Here is an 8,591-nt window from a genome sequence, read left to right as displayed (position 1 = left end):
CCAAAACGAAGGGAGCCAACAAATCTTACGGTGTAAACGCGTTTTGAGCAAGTTAGTCTTCCCTCAGTTCCTGAAATCTTTCTATGAGCAGTTCGATCCAGGTTTCATCCACATCAGGACAAAGGCCAAAGAGGTGTTGCATAGAAAGATTTCAATGCCTGAAGAAGAAGAATAAAGCAACTTCTTATATACAAGAATTCAAGATAGTAAATCAAGACAGGTTTAAAGTGAGAATATGTAAGCATACCTTTGAATACATTGAGCAGGAAAGAAACCAATTAACAGAGGGAAAATGTTTTCTCTGGGCAAGCTTTTGTGCAAAGCCCAGAAGACCTGCAGAAGAAAAGAAAAACATAAACAATGCTAATAAGAGTCTGCGGCAAATCTAAAACCAAATAGAAGATAGGGAAGCAGCTATGAACTGACCCAATTACCTACACAACAATGAAACGCAAATGATTACCAGTCGTCTTGAAATTTCTCTCAATGCTTCTGCCCAACGGGAAGTTGAGTCTGCCATCGTACTGACAGTGTATCCCATATCTCTAAAAGATTCAGCAATTGTGATTCCTGGGGTTCACATTAAAAAAAAACAAAACCAAAAAATATTAGCAACGTAAATTAAAAAAGTTTGCCACTGAAAGATGGGGAATGGGCTTCATCAAAAACTATTAAATCTGTATTCCTGAACATTACCTGCGTAATTTGAGGCTTCAAGAGCAGCCACGGGCATCTTTGGTAACAAGTGTGGTACGTTTTATGACAGATTCCCCAGGACCATCAGGCAACGTCATAGTCAATTGTGGGAAGTCCATAAGAGCCTAATTTATGAGAAACCGTCAGATCAAATGTCTGAATAGTATGAACCATATGCAGATTCAGAATGAGAGAGAGAGAGATATACCTCAGCCGCCGTTTCATTTCGTCTCTCTCCACAACCAACATACACAACAGCATCAGAGTTGGAGTACTATGTATATAAGAACAAATATTAGCTTTGAAAATTTCATAATATCCAGTAATTAAGTGGAACAAAACTAGATTGTCACAATTTACCTTGGAAAGTGCCTGGCAGACAACAGCTTTCCCACAGCCAAAAGCACCAGGAATGACACAGGTTCCACCAAGAACAGAAGGGACAAGGGCATCAAGAACACGCTGACAGCAGGAAAAGAACGCAATCAACAACACACAGCAATATACCACAGTAACTGTGTAAAATAAGTTCCCTTGCCAAACGCAGATTAAGTGACACGTACCTTGTTGCTATCTCCATGAGCAGCCAAATTAGCTAAAGCACGAGCAGCCTGGAAAATTAATGTATGACAGAAGGGCACAAAATACTTGTTAATCTATTTAGAAAGCATAATCAAGAGGGTGATTCAGCTCTTACCTCAAATACATGTCAGCTCCACAAGAGGTACAGATAGGTAGGACTCCAATGGATTACCATCAAATACGAGACAAGCCCCTAAAAAAGATGTAGTGATCAAATGCATATTATCAGATACTTTCCTTAGTAATTGCTGGATATGAAAGTCCTGGGGGCAAATATTGTTCTTACTAAACTCCTAAATTAAGTACTGCATCATCCAACTCCTGTGGCTTGTTAGTAGCTCCTGTAAAAAAAACATTACAACATCCAAGTAAATGATTAGGGCAAGCAAAAACAGAATATATATATATATATGCCAACAGAGTTAAAGAGTTAAAATTTTGATAAAGAGCAGGAATCATACCACTGTCAATCACCCGAGAAACTAGCTTTTTAAGCCTCACCCACCTGAATCAGTACAGAAAAATCACTTAGTCCGTTTGAATTCTAAAAATAATTTCAAGAAGCCATGAAAAGCACAGTGACCGAAATAAATTGAAGAAGACCTAAAACAATTTTTTTTAAGATCAAGAAAGACACCAAACTAGCAAATTTTACCTCTCTCGCTGGTCTCCGGAGACCAATGAACAAATCTCTTCGTTTAGCTCCATCAATTCCAGCTGCAATGTAATTAAGCATAAGTGTGTTTCCACATATTGAGTCAAAAAAAGGGAAACAATGAGGTCCTCCCAAAGCAATCCATTCATACCCTCTCTCTCTCATCCCACCACCGATAACCTTACCTTAGCTTGCATCCTGTAGAATAAAAAAATCTGAAGTACAATCCACAATTAGAGAACATATATAGAAACACAGACTAAGTGTTTGAAATTGGAACATACATACCTAAATAATAATGTCAGAGGCAGACACAACAATCTCCTTAGTTACACACGTCGTTTCTGTAAGAGAAAGAGAGATAGTGAGAATTTCAAACAAGAAGAAGAAGAAGAATGGGAAAGAGAGAGTGGGGGGGGGGGGGGGGGGGGGGGAGATGAGAGAGTACCAAATTGACTCTCTCGTGTTTGCTTTGCTTCATCTCTCTCTCTCTCTCGTCTAGGAAAGAATTTGTGTGTACACAGCAAGAACATCTGGGAAACACAAGAAGCAGAGGATCAACAATAGCCAATATTAAGGTAACCTGAAAGTTAAACACAGCTGAAAGCATAATGTTAAACCTGAAAAAGTTAAACTCCCAGAGAGTAATCCAGGTGCCTCGAGGAACTGCATCAAAAGAGGAGAAAGGAAGCACAGTCCAAAACTTAAAATAGCAGACGGGAAAGATGAGGAAGTACCTAAAATAAACCACATGACCAGCCTTGTGCATCATAATTAGTAGCAGAGACCCTAACAGACATTAGAAAAGAAAAAGCAAATCAGCTATATCGACCATAGTATCATCCATCATCATAGAATCTACAAAAACACAAGGACAAGTTATATAAATCATACCGTAGAATAATGTCACACACCACCGCACCTTACCTGATTCTAGACGAGAAGATAAAAGTTCAATTCAACAAAGAAATCCTAGTGCCTGGACTGTGACGACGATCTGCATCAAAACAACAAAGCAATACAAAAACAGCAGAGTAATCAGTAACTAGAAAGAAAAGAAAAAAAAAACAAAGTTAAAAATCAGGAGGGAGAACAAATCAGTGAGAGCGACCATAACAGCATTAGCAACCAGAATCTACAAACAACAACACAAGGACAAGTAAGTATAATCAAACCGTAGGAAGAGCCGAGGAGGTGCGAGCGTGTGACAATTCAGAAGCGGGAGGAGCCTCCATGATTCACTTCCAACACACCACCTGCAAGACGAACAATATACTTAATTACTTAGTGGGAACCAAAACCAAAGTATATAATTAGGGATTATAAATTCAAACCTCCTGTACAGTGATACCATTGCCTCGAGGATCTGCATCAAAGGACAAAGCTTAAAAACAAACTCTCCTCTCGTCTAGGAAAGAAATTGTGGAGCATCTCTCATCTGAATGTGTGTGTCCACGGCAAGAACATCTGGGAACACACAAGAAACAGAGTATCAACAATAGCCAATATTAAGGTATTAAACTGAGCAGAAATCATAATGTTAAACCTGAAAGTTAAACTCCCACAGTGTTTTCTATTTGAACCTCCCACACAGTCAGTAATCCAGGTGCCTCCTCGTCTGCATCAAAAAAGAGACTGAGATGTTAATTCACTTATATATAGAAAAAAGTAAAAGATGTATTAAGACTTAAGAGGAAGAACAAAACCCATGAAGACGTAGAGCACAGAGAAGAAGGAGTCCATCAAAGCCATCAATGATCGATCAAAGCATCATCCAATACCTGAAATAACATAGCAAAGAAGTAAAAATAACATGAACATAATAAAAGCCTTGAACGATTCAATTTAGAAACTTAGATACCAAACCCGGAAGAGCAACACTGAATGAGAGTGACAAGGATCAGTCAAAGCCATCACTCGATCTGCACCAAAAGAGAGACTGAGACAAGTGTCTGAAACTGTAACCTGAGCTGTAATGTCAAACAAAGCAGCAGACACAACCTACTTGTATGGTTCTAGCTTCATACGCAAACCATTCACTTTCACAATGTTTCTTTCTTCTCTTCAAACCCTCACACACATTAATCTCGATGGTCTGCATCGAAGAAACAGAGATATGTAATGTCACTTATACAGAAAGAAAAAAATAATCGATTAAGAGGAAGAAGACTACCTTAAGATGTGTAGCTCAGAGAAGACAACGATCCATCAGAACCATCACCGACAGAGCAAAGGATCCCCCAAAATCTAAAATAACAGATCCAAGAGGCAAAAATCACATGAACATAATAATAAGATCAAACACTAGAAATATGTGCAGCATGAAAGATTCAGAGAGAAAAGAGGGGGAAGAGACATGGCGTTGTGCATCAGGTTACTAAAGGGGAAAGCATCAGATTAGTAAAGGGAAATAGGAACGCAAACCTGAATAATTAAACCACATGTCCAGCCATGTGCATTAGAGGAGCTCAAACTTAAGCATACCACCTAAAAACAAAGTCATCGAATGATGATCTGAATGTGAATACATCAAGAGAATCTAAAAAAAACACAATAAGACACAGGAGAAATCATACGCAAACCATTCACTTCCACAATGTATTTTCTTCTCTTCAAACCCTCCAATACATTAATCTCGGGTGTCTCGATGATCTGCATCAAAGAAACAGAGATATGTAATTTGACTTGAACATAATAAGGTCAAACAAGGATCATCAAACGCTAGAAATATGTGCACGATGGAAGATACAGAGAAAAAAAGGGAAAGAGAAAGAGGAACGCAATACCTGAATGATTAAACCACATCAGAGGAGCTCAGACTTCTGCATACCTTTTTTTTAATAAAAAAAAAAAGACATTGAATGATCATATGAATGTGGAAACTGAACAAATCATACCTCACAATAGCAAATATCAGAAAGTCATTAGAAGATGTAGCAATTAGAAGAAACGTACCAAGACGAGGAGATAAGATTCAACAAGAGCAATCCCACAGTGCATGGACCACCACCTCGATCTGCATCAAAGAGAGAAGATATTATTGTTATAGCTTATATAATATACAGAAGCAAATAGAGATGAGTTTAGAGCAAGGAACCTGTGAGAAGGCTTGAAGACAATAGCATGGATTAGCGATACGTGATGATTGGATCATGGTTTGCTTCAAAAAGACCTGCAAAACGAAGACATAAACATAAGGAACAAAAAAAAAACAAGAAAACAAGTAAAAAGACGTGGTGTTAAAGAGGAAGAACAAAACCCTAGAAGACGTTAGCAGAGAGAAGAAGCGTGTCCATCAAAGTCATTACTCTTATCTATAAGAGAGAAGCATCCAAAACCTGAAATATCATAACAACAAGTTAATAGCATGAGTTTAGAAACCAAACCCTAGAAAGTAAAGAAACAAGTGAAAACCCAATGATCGGTTCAGAAGAAAACAGAGACTGAGTTTTAAAAGAAGAAGAAGAAGAAGAAGAAGTGTTAGGAGTAAGAACGAAACCCCTGAAGACTATAGAACAGAGGAGATGAAGCGTTTCCGTCAAAGCCATCATTGATCAATAAAGGCATCATCCCAAAACCTGAAACAACATAACCAGAAAAAAAAAAAAAAAAAAAAAAGAAAAAAAAAAAGTAAACCGAAGCAACCAAGAAAGAAAGAAACAAAAAAGCAAAGTGAAAATCCAAACGAGAGAGAGACACGTACCAGTGTTGTGTAACAACAAATCCGGCTCTGGGTTGGGTCTCTTCCGCCGTCGAACTTGTCCGCCGCCGCGTTGCTATTCCACAACCAACCTGAAACAATCGAAGAGGAACAAGATTCAATCATCATCATATACAAAACCGTACCCATGTATTGGGGAACAAGTAACAAACCGAGGCTCTGGGTTGGGTCTCTTCCGCCGTTAGAAGAGAGGAGATGAAGCGTTTCCATCAAAGCCATCATTGATCGATAACAAAAACCTGAAACAACATAACAAACAAAAAAAAAAAGTAAACAGCATGAAGCAATATATAAAGCAACCGAAGCGATTCATAAACCAAACCCTAGAAAGAAAAAAACAAAAAGCAAGTGAAAATCCAATGATCGGTTCAGAAAAGTAAAAACCAGAGACTGAGTTTTAGAAGAATGTGATGTGATTAGAACACCACCACCGTAACGCTCTCGGAGAGACGAAAAATAAAAATAAGGAAAGATCATATGCGATGATGTGATAAGACATGTAAAGAGAGTGACTATTTTATTTTATAGATGAGGTATGAAAAAAACTATTGTTGTCGGTTTAGCTATTTCCTTTTTTCTTATTTTTCTTTTCTTATTTGCTTTTTTCTATTCCTTCTTTGATCATCTAACAAACAGATCTAAAGGCTCGAAAAATCTAAGCCCATGATTTAAAGACCTACACTTTTATTATTTGGCCCCATGAGGCCCAGATCAAATTGAGGGTGTCGATTCCACAATTCAAAAAGATCTTATTCATAGGATTTGTAATTTAAAGGGGTTAAATGTTATTAACCTGATTTCTGCGGTTTAGTTTTTGTTCCTTGGGTTTTCACTATTTATAATCATCAGCCGCTACTCCTCCACTGTCTACAAGCAGTCTCAACTCTCAAAGCCAAGGTCGGGGACTGTTCCAAAACCCCCCAAAAAGCCTAAACTCAAACTTGGCATAATCATAAAATCAAAATACAAAATCATATAACCTGTTTGATTCCATCAAAGATTCAAAACAATATCATAAAATTAGACGAAGGAGTTACCTCTTTATCAAATACCACCAAAGCAGCTTAGATGATCTCAGTCTCCTCTGTTCCGTTATGATTTCAGATAAAAGGGGCTCCAGAAAATGACGACGTCTCATCAACTAATGCCAATGGACCCTAAATAAATAATGTGGTGGGCCAACTAACACCAAAAGCCCAATTCCCAGAATCGTTAAACGGTATCGTTTTAGGCCACACTGATCATCTTCGTCATCTCATCACTCACTAATCAGAGAAAGCCCGACCATTGACCAACAACATCTGGTCCGTTTTGATTTCAGACGTTGTCAATGGGAGGAAGGAGAGACGATGCTCCAAAATCACTGCATTCGGAGGATGAACCAAGATCATCCGGCAACAAAGAAAATAAGGAACAGTGAGAGAATCAGAAGATGAAGAAAGGAAGAAGAACACGTTGTCGGGGTGTCGGAGAAGACAAGAGAGGAGTCAAAGAAAGTCAACAAACCATATGGGTTTGTGTTTTTTTTTGTGAGTTGAGCCATCGGTTTTGATAAAGGCCCATATGAATAAGTGTTTTGTGTTTGTTTAGTTAAGGTCCAACAAGAAGAGGTTGTGAGTTTCGAAGTGCACCACATCAGCACGGTGATGGAGTCATCCAGAGCAGTTCGTTAGACAAGCGCAGCTGGTACTTGATTTTAATAGTGATCTGGAGGAATGTTCTTTTGTTTTCATTTCTGTTACTCAGTTGTATATCTTTCAGTTAGATAGCAATTGAGGGATGTCTTGTTTCACTTTTCTTGCTTAATTGCTATATAGTTATGAGCATATAATTTTCTCTGCAACTTTTGGGTTTAGCCGTTTAGGTGGTGTCAGTGCTTGATGTATATATATATATATATAACTTGATGTTATTTCAATGAGATACATACATGTTCATGTTCACATACAAAAAAATAGGTCACTTGTCACTAGAATTACCAACCATATTACTATTGAGTTTACTTCGAACAATATCCCATTGCCGACCATCAAAACGGTCCTCCAGAGAACAACTGGTCAATTTGCAATCCAATTATACTGATGTAAGTAGAAAGGACTGAACCAAAAGAAGTGTGGGGAAGATGATTGTTGAGCTATTCAATCGACGATGAATCACAACTACCCATCTGCCCCAAATTGATGTTGCAAAGAAATCTTTCGTGAAAAGTGCATTCGAGCACACTAAACCAATACACACATATCTTTGCTTTCCGAATTAGCATAACATGGTCACATTTGGTCAACTGATTGTACTGGTCAATTAACATAGGCCACCATAGATAGAATTGATTGAAGTAAACTGTGGGGAAGATGATTGTTGAGCTATTAAATTGACAATGAATCACAACTGCCCATCTGCCCCAAATAGATCTTGCAGAGAAATCTTTCGTACAAAGCGCATTAGATCGCACTAAGCCGATACACACAATCTCTGCTTCTTATTTCCACACACAAAAAAAGGACATTTCAGATCAAACTATACACCAAGAACACAAGACAATCCAAAGAAAAAGACAGATCATCAAAGAGTTCAAGGAAGACTCAATCTACGAAGGTTAAATAAATTGTTAGAGAAGCCTCAGTTCATGAGTACTCGCTTCCCTGCTGGGTCCTTCGCTTTACACAAATTCACATATAAACCAAAATCAGAATAATTTTAATCGAAAACTAAATCCATAAGGGATGAAACACCGAAGTCCGGAATTGAAACCACAGATCTCGGGATAAATCCACCAATCCTCGATACATATTTCCGAAGGTAAACTTGGCTTGAATACGCATTGATTAAAAAGCGTTTCACCCATAGGTCCTTCGTTTCCCCCTAAAAATACTTCTATAATAACATTGCGATAACGATGCTCAGCGAATACGAACCATAATGTAATCGGACATCATC

The 8,591-nt window shown here is 38.1% G+C and overlaps 1 long non-coding RNA gene, 3 other non-coding genes and 1 pseudogene across 5 annotated transcripts; 1 reads left to right on the top strand and 4 right to left on the bottom strand.

The window, feature by feature from the left end:
• Positions 1 to 23: 23 nt before the first annotated feature.
• Positions 24 to 3,287, bottom strand: LOC104699475 (V-type proton ATPase catalytic subunit A-like; annotated as a pseudogene). Its single transcript, XR_015560458.1, has 17 exons — positions 3,268 to 3,287; positions 3,109 to 3,189; positions 2,913 to 2,930; positions 2,682 to 2,722; positions 2,454 to 2,599; positions 2,119 to 2,148; positions 1,934 to 1,995; positions 1,740 to 1,783; positions 1,585 to 1,619; positions 1,451 to 1,471; positions 1,260 to 1,352; positions 1,057 to 1,158; positions 905 to 970; positions 697 to 821; positions 464 to 570; positions 248 to 333; positions 24 to 158 (listed from the first exon to the last, which is right to left on the bottom strand). The product of XR_015560458.1 is annotated as a V-type proton ATPase catalytic subunit A-like (transcript).
• A 3,656-nt stretch (positions 3,288 to 6,943) lies between these two features.
• Positions 6,944 to 7,497, top strand: LOC147943055 (uncharacterized). Its single transcript, XR_015560093.1, has 2 exons — positions 6,944 to 7,167; positions 7,245 to 7,497. It is a non-coding gene; the product is annotated as an uncharacterized LOC147943055 (long non-coding RNA).
• A 266-nt stretch (positions 7,498 to 7,763) lies between these two features.
• LOC147943054 (small nucleolar RNA snoR135) lies at positions 7,764 to 7,905 on the bottom strand. Its single transcript, XR_015560620.1, has one exon. It is a non-coding gene; the product is annotated as a small nucleolar RNA snoR135 (small nucleolar RNA).
• An 87-nt stretch (positions 7,906 to 7,992) lies between these two features.
• LOC147943053 (small nucleolar RNA snoR135) lies at positions 7,993 to 8,133 on the bottom strand. Its single transcript, XR_015560619.1, has one exon. It is a non-coding gene; the product is annotated as a small nucleolar RNA snoR135 (small nucleolar RNA).
• A 36-nt stretch (positions 8,134 to 8,169) lies between these two features.
• LOC147943052 (small nucleolar RNA snoR145) lies at positions 8,170 to 8,314 on the bottom strand. The gene has a single exon (XR_015560634.1). It is a non-coding gene; the product is annotated as a small nucleolar RNA snoR145 (small nucleolar RNA).
• Between the last annotated feature and the right edge of the window lie 277 nt (positions 8,315 to 8,591).

This window comes from Camelina sativa, chromosome 6, assembly GCF_030686135.1.
Source record: "Camelina sativa cultivar CO46 ecotype springtype chromosome 6, ASM3068613v1".
In the NCBI taxonomy this organism is placed as follows: domain Eukaryota; kingdom Viridiplantae; phylum Streptophyta; class Magnoliopsida; order Brassicales; family Brassicaceae; genus Camelina; species Camelina sativa.
The sequence above is the reverse complement of the archived record's forward strand: the minus strand, read 5'-3'. Positions and strand labels throughout refer to the sequence as shown.